The sequence below is a fragment of the Rana temporaria genome, chromosome 7 (assembly GCF_905171775.1).
Source record: "Rana temporaria chromosome 7, aRanTem1.1, whole genome shotgun sequence".
In the NCBI taxonomy this organism is placed as follows: domain Eukaryota; kingdom Metazoa; phylum Chordata; class Amphibia; order Anura; family Ranidae; genus Rana; species Rana temporaria.
In genome coordinates, this window is record NC_053495.1 from 154,480,770 (window position 1) to 154,503,468 (window position 22,699).

At 43.2% G+C, this 22,699-nt stretch overlaps 1 pseudogene; it reads left to right on the forward strand.

The window, feature by feature from the left end:
- LOC120945785 overlaps window positions 1-22,699 on the forward strand; it is a 97,341-nt pseudogene that overhangs the window by 63,452 nt on the left and 11,190 nt on the right.

Consider the following 22,699-nt stretch of genomic DNA (forward strand, 5'->3'; position numbering starts at 1 on the left):
TGTTTCCTGGAGTAACAATATATCAGAACGTTTTTTATGAAAGTGGTAAAGGATCTGATTCCGCTTCTCAGGGGTGTTGAACCCCCTACAGTTGAAAGAGGCCAAGGTTATCGGGCAAACAGAAGCCATGACAGCTGTAGAGGGGGAGGGTAGGGGGAAGTGGAAGAAGCACATGCAATACTAGTATCATCTGTCAGCGACTCTCGGGGATGGAGACAGCACCAATCAGGGCCCAGAAAAAGAGGAAAAGAGAAGAGGAGAAGAAGAGCAAAGGAAAGGGAGGATAGAAGAAGGCAGGAGGTAGAATGACGGGGTGTGACAAAGAACAAAAAAACACATAAAACATATAAAGGCGTGGATTGATCGTGGACTCCGTCCGCACCACCCATGTCAGCAAACAGAGATGGTAAAAAGTAATCAGGGAGAAGTGGTGGGGAGGAAGACCAGCACAACCAAGCAAATAATTTTTTTTTTGTAGCAATAACAAAAAAGGCCACTAGGTGGCTCCAAAAGACTACAAATAAAGAAAAAAAAAAAAGAAAAAGAAAACTTACAGCATGGCATACAGCCATAGACCATACAGCGTCCATAGTGACACTGTAAGAAAAAAAAAAACCCTCTAAGGGGGGGGGGGTTACGGTGGGAACCCGCCGGGTAAGGCAGACCCCCCGACCCCAGCTCCACGGAAAAACAATCATGGAACAAAGCCAACACATAACATACATGACCTTAAGAAGAAAAAAAACAACATTGGCATAAAGGAAAAAGAGTTAGTCAAAAACATGTGGCAGGGAACAAAAACAATCTAGTAGACACATATTACAATCAGGTGTAGATACAATGAGAGAAACACAGCGGTGGTTAAGCTGCAGAGTATGGCCAAGCCGCCTGGGGCTATAGGAGTGAAAATACTCGCGTACAGTCTGCGGGCAATTCTCGGCCTGGAACCTGAGCAACCTAGAAAGAAAACCAATGGGTTAACAGGAATAACAGTATTAGAACAGTCCAGGGCTCAGGAGGGATAAACCCTATAAAAGGGACAGCATCTGGGGGGAACACCAGGCCTAGCTCTCGAGGTAGGAGGGGAAGCCTAAAAAAAAAAAAAAATAAAGTAACTTGTAGGGGCTCCCACCCCGTGACGATCTAGGGGAGTACCCCTGTAAAGGCAAGACCAATAAGGCGACTGATCCAACCAGGGCACATTCAGTCCTCAGAGTCCCGATGGGGCACAGGTTTGGAATTGCGTTTGCGACCCTGCGTCTGCCATGGTGAGGCAAAGGGCAAGCCTGGAGTAGTAGGCGTGAATGGCCAATCTGGGATAGACACCTGTGGAAGTCCTAGAGTGCCGAGGAAAGTTGGCAGGTCTCCAAGTGTGCGAAAGATGGCAGTCTTGCCCTCATGGTGCACTCGCAGGTGGAACGGGAATCTCCATTGGTATTTCATCTGTTTGGATTGCAAAAGTTGGGTAAGCGGCTTCAATGCTTTTCTCATCATCAGCGTCTGGCGTGATAGGTCTGGGAGGAGCATCACAGGTGTACCATTGAATAGTATAGTTTCTTGCGAGCTAGCAGCTCTCATGATGGCCTCTTTGATCTTATAAAAATGAACTCGGCATAGTGTGTCACGAACGAAGGAGGGGTCCTGGCTCCGCGGACCGGAGGTTCTGTGGACCCGGTCTAGCTCAATTGGGTCGTCTTTAGGGTGCTGCAGCAGTTGGTTGAAAATGGCAGTCACAGCTGCAGGCAGGGTTTTGACGTCCACTGATTCAGGGATTCCGCGAATTCGAATGTTGTTGCGATGATTACGGTTTTCGATATCGTCCTGTTGGTACACTAGCTGCTGCAGTATGACAGTATGGGAGTTCAGAATTTTGTCATGGGACTGTACCGCATTGCTGAGACTATCTGTGGTGGTATCCAGGTCCTCAAAGCGAGCGCCCACATCCTTCTTAAATTCAGCGATCTCTTTCTTATGGGCCTTTTCAATTCTGTGGACACATTGTTCAAAGTCAGCCTTGGTGGGCAGAGATCTGATATAGCTGTGCAGGGAACGGATCTGTGTCTCCAAATCCCATCCATCTCCCGAACCCAGGGAGACATTAGAGCGACTTCTGGTGAGCACAAAGTCGGATTCCCCAGGAAGAGGGAGATGGCTGTGCGTGCTCGCCTGTGAGTGTAGGGACGACTCAGAGCGGGATGGGGACGGAGGAGCCAGCGCCATCTTAGCTTCAGAGCGACGTTGTGATGCGGCCCGGGATCGGGCGAAATAGTCCTCTAAATCTCCTCCCTGCCGGTCCCCGCCGGTTCCCTTCTGTGCCCGTAGCTTGTCTTTCCCCATGTGTCGGATTTGGGTTGGTTTCTAGTATTTATGTGGTCCGTGGAGCTGAGGGTTTAGGGGGCCAGGATACAGTACATCTCACTGCTCCATATGTCAAGCCACGTCCTGCTGGCTACTGTTAGACTGAAGGCTGGGGGAGGGTGTAGAGGAGCTAGGGGACTCTGGTGGCTTGGGAGGTGAAGGTCAGATAGGGGAGATGAACAAGGGCTGTGGACGACCTGCTGGGTGAGGTAAGATGGCGGCCACTCACTTGCTGGATGTTGTGGCCGTTCACAGGCCGGATGAAAATGCACCTCCACGGGGGCTGTGGTAATGTTTATTGCCCCAAGGGCCCTCTGTGGCTTGTGAGGGGGGAGCCAGGCATCCAGTCGGGAGGGATCAGTTGCCTAGAGATCCCGGATCGCAGTCTTCCGGGACTAGGCCGAAGCCGCGGCCTTTCCTAAAACGGGCGCCGGACGGCTGGAGTCTTCTACCCGTTCCCGCTCACCGTACACCCGGACTGTCCCCCCCGGAGGTGCCACTGGAGGAGGACGCTGGAGGGATGACCACCCGCCCTGCAGGTAATTGCACCCAGATGCGGAGGACACTGGAGGCTCCGTAGGCCCCAAGATGGCGACGGGCCTCGGCTGAGTGGAGCTGGCTGCGTCCCCGGGAGTGAGAGGGACGGCCGATCTCCGCAATTTCGGCTGGGGTCAGAGCGGGGGATGCCCTAAGACAAGTACCGCAACCCTGGTGGTTAACTGAGGCCAATTTCGTGGGGGATGGAGGCAGATCGTTCCAGGCCTCCCGGAGCTCTGTAAAAGCACGTCTTCCCCGGCGCACTTCCGGACACGCCCCTCTGTTGGTAATATTTAATTTTGTAACTTGATTCTGCATAAAACATTGTCATTCCATGAGATAATCTACAAGGGCGTGTTTACGGGTGCAATTAGGCGCAGGGCAGTGTATGAATTAGGTGGGGCAACTGGTGGCGAGTAACTCTTGAGGCCTGGCTAGTAGCTCAGGACTTGAAATTTTGAGCCCTGTACTATTGTATTATTATTTATCATAATAATTTTTTATAATTAACAGATATGGCACTTTTCCCTGCAACATCATCAGAGCGATATACCGTACTTATCGGCGTATAACACGCACAGGCTTATAAACACGCACTCTAACTTTAAGAGGGAATTTTCAGGAAAAAATACCTTCCACAGCCCCCTGCGTATAACACGCAGGCACAGTTTACCCTCTATTTTCATGGTAAAAAAGTGAGTGTTATACGCCAATAAATACAGTACCTTTGTTGGCAGGAGATTAAAATTGCAACATTTGATAATACACATTCTTTAAGGCCCCTTTCACACTTGCTTTTTCATCCATCCGTGTGCAGATGAAAAAGAGACATACATTGGTCCCTATGAGAACGCAGGTGTCAGCAGATGAACATCCGCTGACACGCGATCTTGCCCGCCTTCGCATTCCTTCAATTCTGCAGACGGAGGAAAACCCTATTTTTTCTTCCGCCTGCGGATCGGATGAACACGACAGACGGTCCGTGTTCATCCGATTCCCCGATAGGGGAGAGCGGAGAAGAGACAGGGCGGTCACACTTCTCACACACACCCCACACCCAATCAGTAAACTTAGTACCTAGTAGTTGACCAAAAATAACAAATTAAAATGCGATTCTTATTTAAAAACAACTAATACTTGAATCAAAAATGAAATGGTAGCCTATAAATAAATAAGATATCATTCCAAACAAACCAGTATATATGGATATTAGGAGACTCAACATGTTCCATTAGTACTGCAAATAGACAAAGTGATTAGTTCTATCTTACTACACTTTTACCATTTCATTGATTAATTCATTGAGGTTATTGTAAAACATTACAGATGTTGTACATTTCCCCATCCCAGGAGGGTCCACATGTGTCCGCTGGGATCTTTTTAAACAATTTATGGCTATAGGGTAGAGCTCCATTTCCTGAGCGGCAATTATCAAATGTACTGACATATCACATTCACAAATGCTCACAGAATATGAGGTATTGAACATATGGATGTTTTGAGATATCTTTTTAGATCCAAAAAAACCACCATGAAGAAGACTATGACCGAATCAGTTGAAATGCGTTGGGGTGTTAGGTGTGTCTTGTAATGTACTGTCAATTAATAGTTGTACTGTGTAATACTTGACAGCTGTAATGGAACATGACTGTACACACCTGTAGCCAGAACTCATATTTTAAATCCTATTCCATTCTTGTACCCATTTTGTTCAGAAAAGATTTTACAATATTATAAACTATATAAACTTTATTGATTAGAATACCTAGCTGCTAAAAAAGCCTTGGAGGAATCCTTCCATTTTTTTAATTATTTGGGGTGTGCAGCCCTTCAGACTATATGCGTTTTTCTATTCTATGCCTCTTAAATTCTTGGCCTTTTTCTCTATAAAAATGTTGTAAATTTAAAATGACGCAGAAGTATGTCCAGATCACCCAAACCTGTATCTGCCACTAGCTTTTATTCTTAATATTGTTTGTTGGGTTTGTTTTCTTGGCTTATAAACCTTTTTATGTTCCTGAAATCTTTAAATATATTCTACAGTAGAAGCCCTCCAGGGCAAATGGGAGGCACTATGGAAGTGGAGGAGCAAGAAGTCCAGAGTTGGGCATTATTTATTTAGCATATTTGTATTGTTAGCCATGGATGTCTAGTTTTAACAAAATATGTCTACTCTTTCCAATATTTACTAGGAGCGATTCAATTTCATGGGCCCAGTGTATTCACCAGCGACAGCAAAGTAAATCTTTCTTCGGTTTCCAACGTGACCCACGTAGAACATGAAGTTAGTGCAATGATTAAGGCACATGGTTTGTAATAATGTTATTTTATTTTTCATGTCTTCTTTCCCATGAGTTTTACTTGGGTCATAATTATCTATAATTTATAGGCTTTTACTTGATAGTCCAAATAAGTTATCCTATATGATGGAGTGGGAAAGAGATCTGTAATTTGAAAAAGAGTTGGATTACTGACATAGATGCCACTGCCCCTCTTTTAAAGGAATTCTACATGTTTAGGGCTCTTTCACACGGAGCGGACCGTTTCTGGGTCCGCTCCGTGTGTCCGCCAAAGCTCAGCGGGGATCCCCGCTGAGCTGTCGGCAGATAGGGCGGTCCCCGCACACAGTGCAGGGACCGCCCTGTCTCTGCTCCGCTGTCCCCTATGGGGGATCGGATGCAGACGGACCGTCTGTCCGTCTGCATCCGGTCCGTCCCGCCGAACGGAAGAAAAATAGGGTTTCTTCCGTTCGGAAAAGCGGATCCCGACGGACACGGACGCTAGCGGATGCTCCATCCGCTAACGGACGCGATCCCATAGGGATTCATTACAAGTCCGTTAACGGACTTGTAATGAGCGGACGAACGGTCCGCTAGTGTGAAAGGACCCTTAAGTAACTGAAGCCCACGTTAAAATCCTAATAAAATGGCACATGGTTCCCTATCGCCTTTCAAAACTATACCTGAACTCTTACCCTATTTTTGGGGATGCAATCTTCAATGCACCATCTACCAAATATGGTGGGAGTGTCTTATGCCGCGTACATGCGATCGGAAATTCCGACAATTTTTTTTCGACTGAATTTTTGCTCAAATTTGGGTTGCATACACACGGTCACACAAAATTCCCACCATCAAGAACGCAGTGATGTACAACACTACAAAGATCCGAGAAAAATTAAGTTCAATGATTCGGAGCATGCGTCAAATTGATTCCGAGGATGCGTGTTTTTTTCTGCATCGGAATTGCATCCAGACGATTGGAATTTCTGACAAGCACTTTTCCCGTCGGAAAATTTAAGAACCAGCTCTCAAATTTTTGCTGTCGGAAATTCCGACAGAAAAAGTCAGATGGGGCCTACATACGGTCAGAATTTCCGACAAAAGCTCACATCAAACTTTTCTTGTCGGAATTTGCGATCGTGTGTACGCGGCATTAGACTTAGGGACTTCAGGAAAAATGATTTTTGCTGAGATGGGGCACTGGAATTTTGATACAGCAATTTCCTCAAATTGAACAAACCAATTGATAACATTCCTCACAACTTACAAAGACTGAACTTAATTTGCTCAGCAGCTAAATTGACCATAGTTAGATCATAGAAGAAAGCCTCAGTCTCCTTCCTCAAAAAGCTTTCTGGATAATGGATCATGAAAAGATAGCTAGCATAATGAAATTATATTAGCAAGCAATTTGAAAAGGTCTGTGGCCCTTGGGCCCAAAATATACGCATTGCTTTATGGTCACACTAGGCACTACAACTGGATGCCATTAAAGTCTTCTGGATCTTCTACATCTGTTCTTTTTTTGCTTTTTTTTCCTTTTCTCTATTTTTCTTCTTTATCCCCTTAACCACTTAAGGACCGCCTCCTGCACATATACGTCGGCAGAATGGCACGGCTGGGCACAAGCACGTATATATACGTCCTGTACTTGTACCCAGCCATGGGTCGCGGGCACGCGCCCGCAGCGCGCTCCCGCGACCCGGTCCGAAGCTCCGGGACCGGGACCGCGGGTCCCGCGGACCCGATCGCCGCTCGAGTGCGGCGATCGGTCCCCGGAGCTGAAGAACGGGGAGAGCCGTGTGTAAACACGGCTTCCCCGTGCTTCACTGTGGCGGCGTATCGATCGCGTCATTCCCTTTATAGGGAAGACACGATCGATGACGTCACACCTACAGCCACACCCCCTACAGTTGTAAACACTAACACAGTGAACCCTAACTCCTACAGCGCCCCCTGTGGTTAACTCCCAAACTGCAATTGTCATTTTCACAATAAACAATGCAATTTAAATGCATTTTTTGCTGTGAAAATGACAATGGTCCCAAAATGTGTCAAAATTGTCGAAGTGTCCGCCATAATGTCGCAGTCGCGAAAAAATCGCTGATCGCCGACATTAGTAGTAAGAAAAAATAAATAAAAAAAATGCAATAAAACTATCCCCTATTTTGTAAACGCTATAAATTTTGCGCAACCAACGAATAAACGATTATTGCGATTTTTTTACCAAAAATATGTAGAAGAATACGTATCGGCCTAAACTGAGGAAAAAAAAAATATTAGATATGTTTTTTGGGGGATATTTATTATAGCAAAAAAGTAAAAAATATTGATTTTTTTTCAAAATTGTCGCTCTATTTTTGTTTATAGCGCAAAAGATAAAAACCGCGAGGTGATCAAATACCCACCAACAAGAAGCTCTATTTGTGGGGGAAAAAAGGACGCCAATTTTGTTTGGGAGCCACGTCGCACGACGCCGCAATTGTCTGTTAAAGCGACGCAGTCCGAACTGTAAAAACACCTTTGGTCTTTAGCCAGCATATTGGTCCGGGGCTTAAGTGGTTTTAAAATACATCTTCAGTCAATGTAATATAATTTCCCAATGCTTACCTGGACCTTTTCATACCCTGGATTGTATTTCTGAATTTCTTCAATAATAATTAAATACATTTTCTACAGATTGAAAGCATGTGTTCAGTACATAACTATTAACTACTAGTATTGGTTATAGGTGCTCTTATGCTCATTGCCTGGATGACACAGGAAGTCTAGGAATGGGTCTATGCTCGATACTTCAAAGTTGCAGCACAAAAACCAGTGTTTGGCAAAGCCCTTTGGTTCCAGGTAAACACACAAGACCAATTTCATTTTTTTTTTTTTAGATGTATGGTTATATTTTGAACAGGCATGTCAAACAAGTTAAAGGTGTGAATATTTTGTTCTTTCCTATTTATTTATTGTTTGGCCATTATGCAGGTGAGCTAAGAGAAGGTCAGAGTCAGCTGCTGAAATAAAATAAAAATATCTTCAAGTTCCAAGTAGACTTTTAAAGCTTGCATTTGAGCAGTATAGAAGGCACTTCTCTGGATGAGATCCCCAGCTTATAACATCACTAGGGATCCGTCTCTGCATTAAAAACTCCTCTACTGCATCAGCATCCAGAATGGGGCTAAAGCTTCCAGAGAAGGCCGGTGTCCTTTCAGGTATACTATGACAGGCAATGACGTGCCATGATTATGGTGACCTGATACTGAACAGGCTCTGTAGCACAGGTACACAGTAGGGACAGTTCGGTTTTACCATGAGTATAGGGGGCCAAGCAAGCAACCTATCTTCTTCTCCAGCCTCATTGACAGTGTTCGAATAGGGCTTAAAAGTAAATAAAAAAATATATATATATATATTGTCATAGGAAGTCAGGTAAATCTGGGGGTGTTGTCACAGACGGGAGATACATTTCTGCCTTGTTTAGAAAATTCACCAATTACTATCAGGTGTCGGCTGCAGAGGTAGCCAGAAAGGTTTAAGGATGTTGGATAGCTTCAGCTGTTCAGAATGAGAAAATTAAGGCCTCTAAAAGTTGTCCAGATGATTACTACTGAATGCTGCATCCTGAGGCTTGTTGAGTAAGGCCCCTTTCAGACTGAGGCAGGAGCTGCGGTGGCGGTATAACGCCGCTAAAATAGCGGCTGCTATACCGCCGGGATTGCCCGCGGGATTCGGCAGCTAGCGGTGCGGTCATTAACCCCCGCTAGCGGCCGATATAAAGGGTTAATACCGCCCGCAATGCGCCTCTATAGAGGCGCATTGCGGGCGGTTTTGCCGCGGTTTCCCATTGTTTTCAATGGGAAGGAGCGGTGAAGGAGCGGGTATACATGCCGCTCCTCTCACGCTCCAAAGATGCTGCTGACAGGAGATTTTTTTGTCTCCCGCCAGCGCATCGCCTCAGTGTGAAAGCCCTCAGGCTTTCACATTGAGTCTGCAGTGAAGCAGTTTTTCAGGCGGGATAGCAGCGCTATTTTTAGCGCTGTACCGCCTGAAAAACTCCTCAATGTGAAAGGGGCCTTAAGGAGAGCAGTGAGCTGAGGAAGACTTCTGAAGGTGAAGTGCTTGTTGATATTTTTGCTGTGTGATAAGAAAATCCAAAAGACTATTGTTTTCTGCTGGAAGACCAGCAGTGTCTGCCCAGCAGTAGGCTGTGCCAGATTCCATAGGTAGGTTCCTGTGTTGTGAAGGTAGACGGCCCAAGTGGCCAGGGTTTATTTTATGTTTTGTTTTGTTTATGCTGTTTGGATGCTTGCACTTGTTTTCAGCAATATGGAAGAATAAACCATAACCCTTGTTTTTTCAACCACCCACAGCTGCCTCTCTGTATAATTCAGTGTGTAGTGAACCCACTCAGGAGGTCACACACCCCCGCTACCGAGCTAACTATATATATATATATATATACACATATATATACATATATACACACATACACATAAAAATGACACCAGAAATAAAAACAATAGATTGAGGGATATAACATATTGTGCATACATGTATTTAAAAAAAAAGTTGCCTATTAAGATTATTAAAGCGGAGTTCCACCCCCCTTACATGCCACATTTGGCATGTAATTTTTTTTGTTGGGGGGGTACCTACTTTTAAGTAGGACATCCTGTCCCCCTTTCTCCTTCCACCTACAGGCCCGCCTAGGCCACTCCTCCTCTCCCCCTAGGCGGCCGATTCCTCTCTGCAATCTTCTGGGACACGTGACAGGTCCCAGAAGATTGCCTGTCTATTGGGAGAGCGCAGCGCGACTCATGTAGGCGCAGTGCTTGGAAGATGGTAAAAGCATTCAGCTGAGTGATGTTTTTACCTGCCCCCTCTTAAGCTGCAAAGGCAGCAGATGTGGGTGATCACATGCTGCAGCCACAATGCTTTGAATCGCCAAAATATTTTTTATCCATTGTCACGTTGGCGGGTACCAACCTCCAAACATGACCCATTCAACTAAATGGGGCTGCGGTTCAGTGTTGTGGGTTTTTATGGGTTTAAAACTGGAAGCGAGGAGGCAACATAACACCTTCTTACCACCTGTAAAACACCCTCCAAAGAGTGATAATTATACAATACCTATCATACTATGTGATATTTGTGTTCTTAGATGTCACAATATTAAAGAGCCAGTATGCTCTGTAGAAACCCAGAAGAAAATGTATTGTGTGGATAAAAGCCAGAACAAAAACATGTTATTTTTTTTCTTCTTTTGCAGGGTCATCAAGCTCTCATGGCTTTGACAGTGGTTTCAACAATAGTTGCCTTTATCCTGTCATTTGTGCATGTAAAGGGATGGGCCCATGTAAGTGCAAAATGTATGAATGTGCTTTCTCTCTGTCAATGCAATTTTGCAGCCTGCTCAGAAAAGCTGAAAACAGTTGCAAGCCAACACTTTTTAAGCTTTAGGACAGAACGTAAGAGGCTGGTAACTCCTGTCAGATTTTTGCTCATGTGTCCTAGTGAGGAAATGTCACCTTAGTTCTTGTCCCCTGTCACTGAGACCCAAACAGGAATAAAGTTAGGAACCCCTATCAAAATGTCCTAATTTTGTATTCCCACAAGGAAGATTTCCTCTCACTTTCTAGAGACCAGCAAAAATGTAACATACTGCAGAACATTTTGAAAGAGGTTCTAACCCTCTCCCACTCCCAAAATAATAAAATGGCTTGTAGAGGGGCTTTAAGCAGCGATATAAACTGTTTGCTTGATAGACGGTCATGAGTAGTGATGAGCTCCGGTGTGTTCGCACAGTGCACGTGCAGAGCCCACCAGGAAGTCTGCACGGCGCTGCGCTAATCACAGGCAGGGAGACATATTCCCGATGCTCGGCTGCAGAGATCGGGAAATGTCTCCCTGCCTGTGGTTAGCACAGCGCCGTGCACACTTCCTGGCGGGCTCTGCACGTGCACTGTGCGAACACGCCGGAGCTCATGCCTAGTCATGAGTGGGAGAATCTACAAATCCGTATAAACTAGGTAACCAAACATTTTTGGACAACTTACCGCCACACTTAAATAAAGCAGGCCATATATGATGTTATTTTCTTTCCTGGTCCTGCAACAATGGGAAGAAAAATCACTTGATTCACTCATCAACAGTCAGTGTTGATGGGGGAATCTCTTCCTTGGAGCTATTGTGTTCTCCTCGGGAAGGTTCACAGGGGAGACTTCCCTTTCTGGAGAACATAGTGATTATTGCTTGTGGCTATAACCACTGGAAATTATCGCCTGCTAGAAATCCGACATGTTGGTTGTACCAAAAATCGATCAATTGATTTATCTTGGATACAATCAGCCTGCCCAAACATGCATCAAATCTCAGCCGATCCCTGCTGCACTGGCCAAGTTTTGAACCACCTGGCTTAAGGTTGCGATCTCAGAGAATTTATAGTGAAATTCACTAGACCTTATTTTTTGTAGAAATAATGCACTGCTTGGCCTTTAAATGTAGGTCAGATTGTTTAGAAGGGCTAGTTATAAGGCATCTCCTATGCATGGCATTTTGATGGTTCCCATGTTGCCCTCAAAGTCACATTTAAGGACCCTCTTATAGTAAGAGCTCAAAATATTTCCTATAGTTTTCCCTCTCTTAAATTTAAGATCTTCTAAAACAAATTCTCAAGCACAGCAGCTGTATACAGTTGGAGATCAATGGAGGAACTGAAATGCCTAAATACATGTTAAGAAATTTACTTTTATTATACCTAAAAACTATTTTCCAATAACTAGAAGCACAAATTCCATTTTGTTGACGTGGCAAATATTTTTCCTGTTATTATATATACATTTCCTGACAGCCTCTCCATCTGATTGAGAGCAGCAAAGTTTTCATGTTTTCAATTATAATTTTTTTTTTTTTAATTATTAATAATTTAGTGTTAACGAGTTTATAAACTCCATTTTTAAAAGTAAAGACAAAAACTGCTCCTTATACCAAATGCACTACATTTGCCACAGAGACATCGTTTTTCTATTTTTTATTTTTTTTTAACCTTATATAACATTTTCTGATTTCCTTTGTTTAGGATGCCAGCGCGCATGCCATTATTGGATGTATTGTAATGGGCCTGACATTTGTCCAACCATTTGTTGCTTTCTTCCGACCATCGCCTCAAAGCAGCAAGTGAGTCATCTCTAGCCATTTACCAAAAAAAAACAAAAAAAAAAACTCTTTAGTCCGGTGTGCACCATTTACAAATCATTACGTGCATTTTAAAGTACAATTTTAGACAAAACTTTTTTGAATTCCTGAATAAAAGTGGTAAGGGTAATATTTACAGTGGATGAATATATTTCCCTTTTCTGTTTGACCCCTGTCACGCAGACAGAAGGTAAAGGGAAATCTCTGTAACAAAGACAGCAATATCCTGACAGAGGTTCTAAGCCAGGGTAGGCAACCATGGCACCTTAGCTGTGGACCAGTACCTAATTTACTGCATGCATTTGTTTTATTCATTTCCTTTTGTAAATTGATTTTAATGCCTCTTTATGCGTTAACAATTTATTGTACCGCACACGAGCAATAGTGAATTTACATGATTGCATGATTAACATGCGTTAAGTGGTCACGTGACCATCGTAACGCATGTGTTAACCTGTAGTGAAGTGTGCCCATTGTTGGCCTTAATGTCTGTATGTGGGTGAGGGTACTGTTAATTCTTTGTTAATATTAAGAATTAATATTCTTAATATTAAAACAATATATATTTTGAATACAATGCATTTATTTTCTCCCATGGTCCTTATTTTTGCTTTGGGTTTAGATATCACATATCCTTATTTGAAAAAAATAAGCAAATGTGACACTTTTGCTTATTTCTCATTCAAGAAAATACCAAGTCTAAAATAAAAACAAAGCATTACGTTAAATTATTAAAAATTGTGCATTTTAATTTTCACTCTAATTAGGCAAACATGTATTAGAGACAATGACAAAAAAAAAGATACCAATGTGGTTTTTGGTGTATTTTAAGGGTGAAATTGGATTTAGATTGCTAATGAGGCTTATGAAAGCGATTTTAAACTACCCTGGACCTGTTCTTGCACCATAAACAGCCCCATATTAACGTAATTATTTATAATTTTACCCAGAATTAAAACAGACAAAAAAATGTAATTAAAAAAATTAAAGGAACAATACAAAGTTAACAATTACAGTGCCTCGGAAAAGTATTCATACCCCTTTTCCACATTTTGTCATGTTACCACCAAAAATGTAAATGTATGTTATTGGGAATTTTTGTGATAGACTAACACAAAGTGGCACATAGTTCTGAAGTGGAAGGAAAAATGGTAAATAGTTTTCAATTTTTTTTACAAATTAATATCTGAAAAGTGTGTCAAGCATTTGTATTTAGCCCCATTTACTCTGAATCCCCTAACTAAAATCTAGTGGAACCAATTGCCTTCAGAAGTCACCTAACTAGTAAACAGAGTCCTCCTGTATGTAATTTAATCTCAGTATAAATACAGCTGTTCTGTGAAGCCCTCAGAGGTTTGTGGAGAACCTTAGTGAACAAACAGCACCATGAAGGCCAAAGAGCACACCAGGCATTAGAGTCTGCAAAAGACTTGAGACTGGGGTGGAGGTTCACCTTCCAGCAAGATAACGACCCTAAACATACAGCTAGAGTTACAATGGAATGGTTTAGATCAAAGCATATTCATGTGTTAGAATGGCCCAGTCAAAGTCCAGACCTAAATCCAACTGAATATCTGTGGCAGGACTTAAAAAAATGCTGTTCACAGATGCTCTCCATCCAATTTGACAACCCTTGAGCTATTTTGCAAAGAAGAACGAGCAAAAATGTCACTCTCTAGATGTGCAAAGCTGGTAAAGACATCCCCAAAAAGACTTGCAGCTGTAATTGCAGGGAAAGGTGGTTCTACAAAGTGTTGACTCAGGGGGGCTGAATACAAATGCACCAAACACTTCACAATTATGTGGCACTTTGTGTTGGTCTATCACATAAAATTTCAATAAAATACATTTATATTTTTGGTTGTAACAGACAAAATGTGGAAAATTTCAAGGGGTATGAATACTTTTTCAAGGCATTGTTACTAGACAAAAAGGTATGTTGTAAAACAACACAGTTACTGTACAAAGAACATTAAATAAAATAAACAGCAACTCTAAATACACCCCTGCCCATCCCCCTGTAAAAAAGAAAAGAAAAAAAATACCCTCTAAATCGGGGATATGCAATTAGCGGACCTCCAGCTGTTGCAGAACTACAATTCCCATGAGGCATAGCAAGACTCTGACAGCCACAAGTATGACACCCAGAGTCAGAGGCATGATGGGACTTGTAGTTTTGCAACAGCTGGAGGTCCGCTAATTGCAGATCCCTGCTCTAAATGATAAAAAAATGTTTTGAAGAAGAGTATTATTCTGCTCATCCCTACTTATAGATCACAGCTCTGACATTTTTGCACATGAGTTTCCAGGCCCTTCTTCCTGCGTTTTCTTGTAAGATATTTGACTTATTTACATTATGGACACGATCATTTTTCAGCATGAAAAAAACTTTGGGCCAAATTCTCAAAAAAGCTGCCTAACTTAACTTTCAGCAGTTAAGTTACACAGGCATTAAATTTCTACCTAAGTGCCCAAACTTCAAAGCACTTACCTAGAAATTACACGCCGTGTAACTTAAGTGCCTCCGTCGCAAGGCGGTCCTCCTCTCCGGGGGGCGATTACAATTTAAATGAGGCGCGCTCCCGCGCCGGCCGTACTGCGCATGCGTGTGACGTAATTTTCCCGACGTGCAGCGCGCGAACGTAATTTACGCCGGGCTTTGTGGATTGCGACAGGACAATAAAGTTGCGACGGGTGAAAAAAAAAATACGCGCCGGGAAAAAAAATAAAATAAAAAAAAATTGACAGCGTCGCTCGGCATGCATTCCTGAGAGGGAGAACTCCATGCCAATTTTTAAATAAAAAACCGGCATGGGTTCCCCCCCCCAGGAGCATACCAGGCCCTTAGGTCTGGTATGGGTTGTAAGGAGACCCCCCCCCCCTACGCCGAAAAATCGACGTAGGGGGTCCCCCTACAATCCATACCAGACCCATATCCAAAGCACGCTACCCGGCCGGCCAGGAATAGGAGTGGGGACGAGCGAGCGCCCCCGCCCTCCTGAGCCGTGCCAGGCCGCATGCCCTCAACATGGGGGGGTTGGGTGCTCTGGGGCAGGGGGGCGCACTGCGGGCCCCCCCACCCCAGAGCACCCTGTCCCCATGTTGATGAGGACAGGACCTCTTCCCGACAACCCTGGTCGTTGGTTGTCGGGGTCTGCGGGCGGGGGCTTATCGGAATCTGGGAGTCCCCTCAAATAAGGGGGCCCCCAGATACCGGCCCCCCACCCTAAGTGAATGGATATGGGGTACATCGTACCCCTACCCATTCACCTGGAGGCAAAGTGATAGTTATTAAACACACAACACAAGGGTTTTTAAAATCATTTATTAGTCTGCTCCGGAGGCCCCCCTTCTTCTTTAGCTCTAATACCAGGGGGGGCTTCTTCTTCCGCTCTCCGGGGGTCTTCTCCGCTCTCCGGGGGTCTTCTTCTATCTTCGCCGCTCTCCGCTGTTGACTCGGCGCACCCCGGTTCTTCTCCAGCTGTCCGGTGCCTTCTCCTTCAGCGCTGGCTGCCTGATATCTTCGTGTGTTAGCTCAATTACTAGCAGGCAGCCAGCGCGGTCTTCTGTGACGTCATCTTCTTCTCTTCTCTTCTTCTCCCTTCTTCCGATGTTGACTCGACGCCTCTTGTCACTGCAATGATGGAAGCGCGCCTTGCATCCCATTTATATAGGCCTCACCGTCCCATCATGCTCCGGTAGGTACCCACGTGGTGGGTGCCTACCCACGTGGGTACCTACCGGAGCATGATGGGACGGTGAGGCCTATATAAATGGGATGCAAGGCGCGCTTCCATCATTGCAGTGACAAGAGGCGTCGAGTCAACATCGGAAGAAGGGAGAAGAAGAGAAGAGAAGAAGATGACGTCACAGAAGACCGCGCTGGCTGCCTGCTAGTAATTGAGCTAACACACGAAGATAGCAGGCAGCCAGCGCTGAAGGAGAAGGCACCGGACAGCTGGAGAAGAACCGGGGTGCGCCGAGTCAACAGCGGAGAGCGGCGAAGATAGAAGAAGACCCCCGGAGAGCGGAGAAGACCCCCCCGGAGAGCGGAGAAGACCCCCGGAGAGCGGAAGAAGAAGCCCCCCCTGGTATTAGAGCTAAAGAAGACAGGGGGAGCCTCCGGAGCAGACTAATAAATGATTTTAAAAACCCTTGTGTTGTGTGTTTAATAACTATCACTTTGCCTCCAGGTGAATGGGTAGGGGTACGATGTACCCCATATCCATTCACTTAGGGTGGGGGGCCGGTATCTGGGGGCCCCCTTATTTGAGGGGACTCCCAGATTCCGATAAGCCCCCGCCCGCAGACCCCGACAACCAACGGCCAGGGTTGTCGGGAAGAGGTCCTGTCCTCATCAACATGGGGACAGGGTGCTCTGGGGTGGGGGGGCCCGCAGTGCGCCCCCCTGCCCCAGAGCACCCAACCCCCCCATGTTGAGGGCATGCGGCCTGGCACGGCTCAGGAGGGGGGGGGCACTCGCCCGTCCCCACTCCCATTCCTGGCCGGCCGGCTAGCGTGCTTTGGATACGGGTCTGGTATGGATTGTAGGGGGACCCCCTACGTCGAATTTTCGGCGTAGGGGGGGTCTTACAACCCATACCAGACCTAAGGGCCTGGTATGCTCCTGGGGGGGAACCCATGCCGGTTTTGATTTTACAAATTGCCGTGGAGTTCTCCCTCAGGAATGCATACCAAATGCCGTCGCTTGAATGGGCTTTTACATGGTGTTACTAACTTTCCACATTGTAAAACCAGCCCTAGTTTTGCGCAAGCAAATCGGAACTTACGCAGAAATCACAATGCTTAAAAGCTTTGTGGATCTGCTTAAGTCCTCATTTGCATACTCAAAGCGGCATTTCAATGAGAAATGCCCCCAGCCCCCAACTAACTAACTATGCGGTACTGCATCCTAAGATCTGACAGTGTAAGTGTCTTACAGATGTCAGATCTTCTGCCTAACTTTGGAAAAATCCTTTTGAGGATCGTTTCCAAAGTTAGGCACAGAGATACGCAGGCTGAACAGCAGTTCCGCCTGCGTATCTCTTTTGAGAATTTGGCCCTTTGTTTTTCAAAAACGTCATTTAAAATGATCGTGTGTGGGCTTCACATCATTTTTCAGGTTCTGAAAATCGACAAAAATAAATAATTCGAACATGCTGCATTTTTTAACGTTGTTTTAAACTATGTAATTTTTCGGGTTGTAAAAAATGATCGCGTGTGGGCTAAAAAGACGTAAAAAACCTGCGCATGCTCAGAAGCAAGTTATGAGACGGGAGCACTCATTCTGGTAAAACTACCGTTCATAATAAAGTAAGCACATTCATCACGCTGTAACAGACAAAAAAGCGCAAACCGTCTTTTACTAACACGGAATCAGCTAAAGCAGCCCAAAGGCGAATAAAACTACCCCTTTATAGTGCCGTCGTACGTGTTGTACGTCACCGCGCTTTGCTAGATCATTTTTTAAAAACGATGGTGTGTAGGCAACATAGTTTTAATGATGAAGTTGGGAAAACGTTGTTTTTCAACATGCTGAAAAATGATCGTGTGTACGCAGCATAAGGCCCTATGGCATACAGTATGTGACAGATTTGAGAAGTTGTTGTAGTCGAGTATGATACCTAAATCTAATTTTTTTTCTTTTTTTTGTCAACAGGAGATTAATTTTCAATTGGTCCCATCGAATCAATGCCTCTGTGATAAAGATTTTGGCAGGTCAGTCAGTATGTGTTTGATCGGAAAATTCTCCTATTTAAATATATTTATTTAGATATGTTTTCAAAGCTGACATGTAACACATGTAATAAAGTGGTAGGCAGCATGTTTTGTTTTAAGGACCACAACTCTTCAAATATCATATTATATATTAACGTGGCCTAAAATAATGTCTACAGCAAGTAGAGTTGAATTTTATTTAACCTTGCAGCTTTAGAACCTTCCCAGTGCAATCTGACCACAGCCACCATGCTGCACTGCTCCACTACTCTCCTCCAGGACCTGAGCACTTTCCCCTATTCTTTGGGAGGAAAAGCCCTCTGTATGGGATCTATGCTGTAACTAAGAAAGAGGGGGTGTAGTGGCGCTTGCAGTAAATAAATATGACAAGAAACGCACAGCAACGTGTGATAATGTCCAAAAAAATGTGTTCCACTCCAAATTCCTCTTTATAATCCTCTCGCATCAATGACTTAAGATGTGAAGGAGGGGATGTGTGAAGATAATGAGATCCAAACAATATTTATGACTCAATGTCTAGAGTTCATACACAATCATATAAGATGAAGCAAAATGTGGATAATTGCATTTGTATGAGTGAATCCATGTAACCACAAATAAACGTAGTAAAAGGGTGAACCCAAATGACAGTACGTGCACTATAATACTATAATAATAGGCAAAAAAAAAAAAAAATGCACAGCAACGTGTGATAGTGTCCAACAAAATGTGTTCCACTCCAAATTCCTCTATAAACTCCTCTCACATCAATGACTATGATGTGAAGGAGGGATTGGGTGAAGATAATGAGATCCAAACAATATTTATGACTCAAAGTCTTGAGTTCATACACAATCATATATGATGAAGCAAAATGTGGATAATTGCATCTGTAAGAGTGAATCCATGCAACCACAAATAAACGTAGTAAAATGGTGAACCCAAATGACAGTACGTGCACTATAAAGTCTGTGCCTAAAAATATATAAATATATAATAAATAAATAATGTTCCAGTTAGGTGCACTAATTAAATGTGCCAAATAAATAAATAATGTTCCAATAATCAAAGTGTCCCAAAAAAATTCCCATGCAAAAAACAGGATAATTGTATCACAGTGAACGTGGAATAAATAATAAAGTGCTTGATGCAAAAATTCCCAAAAAGTGCAATAGTGCTAGGTTAGAGGATGATGCTGCAATCCAATGCACGATCCATTCCGTGTAGTAGTGCAGAATCAGAAGGTAAATACTAGCCTCTCACCTCATGAAAGGCTAATTAGAGCCTTTAGGTAATATGAAGGTCAGCAGGGGATAGCTCTGGATCCAGGGCAGCCCAGGTAATTTTCATCACATAAGGTCCCAGGTAATTTTCATCACATAAGGTCCCAGCCGCTCTCAATAAAGCATAAGGCAAAACTCCATAGTGTAGTAGGTAGGAATAACATTTAATAACACATAGTATCACTTACAGTTAAAATCTTTGAACACCAGCAGCAACAGCAAACGGTTCACAGACAAACGAAATGACAGACAGCTAATCTCCGCTCTCGGCCGCGAGCGGAAATAACGTCACCGACGGCACTTCTCCAAACACCTGACGCGTTGCGTGGCTGAACTACGCCACTTAATCGTAGGTAAGGAGTGCCGTAGGTGAATGGTGACTTATAAAGGGGCTATGATTGGTGCTAATTTTGTGCAGCTGCAGACACTTTCACAAACACCAACCAACATTCCAAGCTTCAAAACAGATTTTTTCACATCAAGTTAGAGTACTGACATAGTTAGGATCAAGATGCAAGGTTCATAATACTATTATTAATATCAACAATACAAGTCCGTTTTGCTCCCTCTTGTGGTGGAAGGTGGTATTGCTCATAATGCAAAAAGCAAAGCAAAAAAAAAAAAAAAATATATATATATCTGTGGGATAAAGCATGCTCTAGCCCCCTCCTGTGGAGGAAACATGCAATCAATGATAATAATTTGCTGACAACTAAGTGCCACTCTCCCCATAATTAATAAGGGAAATGCATGAAAATAAGACCCCAGATAATATGCGATAAAAATTGTAAAGGTCTATGTAATAAAAACAAGGTAAAAGAAGTAAAAAGACTAAAAATTGCTTAAAACTACTTAAAATTCCTAGAATAAGAGGGCAATGCTAAAATGTGGCAAGGACCATGAATGAAATCTAAAAATTGGAAATAAAACAGTTCAGATCAAATTCTATGTTGTGTCCATTGGGGGTCAAAGTACACAATTCATGGATCCATCGAGATTCAGCTTGGCTAATTTTTTTCACTTTGTTATCACCCCTCCAATGGGGTTTATACTTCTCAATGCCCCATACTTTTAAAGAGGAGGGGTCTTTGTTATGACATTGCTCATAGTGACGAGATAGGCTGTGTTTTGGAAAACCATTTATTATATTTTGCGTGTGTTCACGTAATCTTTTCCACAGCGGTCGTTTTGTTCTCCCCACATACTGAATATGGCAAGGGCATTCCAAGAGGTATACCACTCCTTCCGTTCTACATGAGATAAAGTCTTTAATTTTATACTCTCTACCTGTAAAACAAGATTTGAAGGTTTCTTTTTTCTTTTTACTTTCTTTGGTATGTTTGCAAGTGAAACAAGTCTTGCAGGGGTAGTAGCCTTTCTCATTGAAGAAGGAAAAAGATTTATTTTCAGGAGGATCCAGAACATTTTTCGCAATTAGATCTCTCAAGGTAGGTGCCCTTCTATATGTAAAAAGAGGTCTCTCTGGGAGTATACTTGTCAAATGGCGATCACCCTTTACAATATGCCAATATTTCCTGCAGATGGTTTCAACTTGTTTATGCTGTACACTATAGTCCATTATTAAAGGTACACCCCCAGGAAAAGTATTTTTTCTAACAGAATCCTGGATAAGAGAATTTCGATCCAAGGCCATCACATCATGTATTTTCTTGTCAATAAAATCTGGTTGGTAGCCTTTCTCTATGAACCTCTTTCCAATAAAATCTGCTTTTTTTAAAAAAGTGTCATTCTTAGTACAGTTTCTTCTAAGTCTTAAAAGCTGTCCCTTCGGTATATTGTCCAGCCATGGTGAATGGTGGCAGCTATCTAGAGGTAGGTAGCTGTTTCTATCCACTATTTTAAAATGTGTTTGGGTGATCAATTTCGGTCCTTCTTTGATTATTTCTAGGTCAAGGAAATTGATTTTCTCATCACTAATTTCCCAGGAGAGTGAGATATTCTTATTATTTGTATTCAGATAAAAACCAAAGTCCGTTAATTTTTCTCTATCTCCTGACCAGATAATTAAAATATCATCGATGTATCGTTTATATAAGAGCAATTCTTTTGGTTTCCTGTTGTATAGGACCTCCTCTTCCCACTCGGCCATATATAAGTTGGCCACACTGGGTGCATATTTAGCGCCCATCGCAATCCCACAAATTTGTTTAAAATAGTCATTTTGGTACCAAAAGTAGTTGTGGTCCAGACTATATTCTAGACAGCTTTTGATGAACTTTTTTTGTTCATCCTTCAGGTCACTTAGATCATTCAGTGCCCAACTAGTTGCTTGAACCGCTTCCTTGTGGTTAATAATAGTATATAGGGATGAAACATCAGCCGTAGCCATATATACAGAATCCCCTTCCAATGTAATGGTGTCTAGTAGTTGTATCAGATGTTTCGTGTCACGCAAATATGATTCCGTCTTCTTTACTAGGGGTTGTAGAAACCAGTCGATGTATTCTCCAATCCTGGCCCCTACGGAATTTATTCCGTTGACAATAGGTCCCAAAGAAGAATTTCAACAAATTTGATGCCTATGTTGACATCAACAAATTTGCCAGAAGCTTACATATAAAAAAGTATATGTTGAGTAAACCAGGTGAAGGGGCGATGAGAAATATAAGTTCAGAAAATGATGTAGTACACAGTAATCTAAGGAACAAATCAGTCTGGAAACCACCAGTGAGCAATGAAGGACATATCGAAGCATTTAGACGATTGGTTTTAAAAGATTTACAAGAATTGAAGATCAAAAAGGTATATGACCCTGGAGATATTAAGAATGGAATCCGGAAACTTGAAGAAAGGAAAGATGTGGTGGTAAGACAAGCAGATAAGGGGGGTGCCATTGTCGTTCAGTCAAAGGTAGCTTACCAAAAAGAGATTGAACGACAATTGAGTGATGGCACCACTTATTTGAAACTCCCGGGCAACCCCATAGTCAGGTATAAGGATGATCTGGCTAGTTTAGTCAAAAGAGGAACTACTAAGGGACTTCTAACTAAAAAAGAAGGCAAATATTTACAACCAGTGGGGTGTAAGATTCCGGTCATATACACACTTCCCAAAGTGCACAAATCAAGAGAAAATCCCCCGGGAAGACCTATTGTCAACGGAATAAATTCCGTAGGGGCCAGGATTGGAGAATACATCGACTGGTTTCTACAACCCCTAGTAAAGAAGACGGAATCATATTTGCGTGACACGAAACATCTGATACAACTACTAGACACCATTACATTGGAAGGGGATTCTGTATATATGGCTACGGCTGATGTTTCATCCCTATATACTATTATTAACCACAAGGAAGCGGTTCAAGCAACTAGT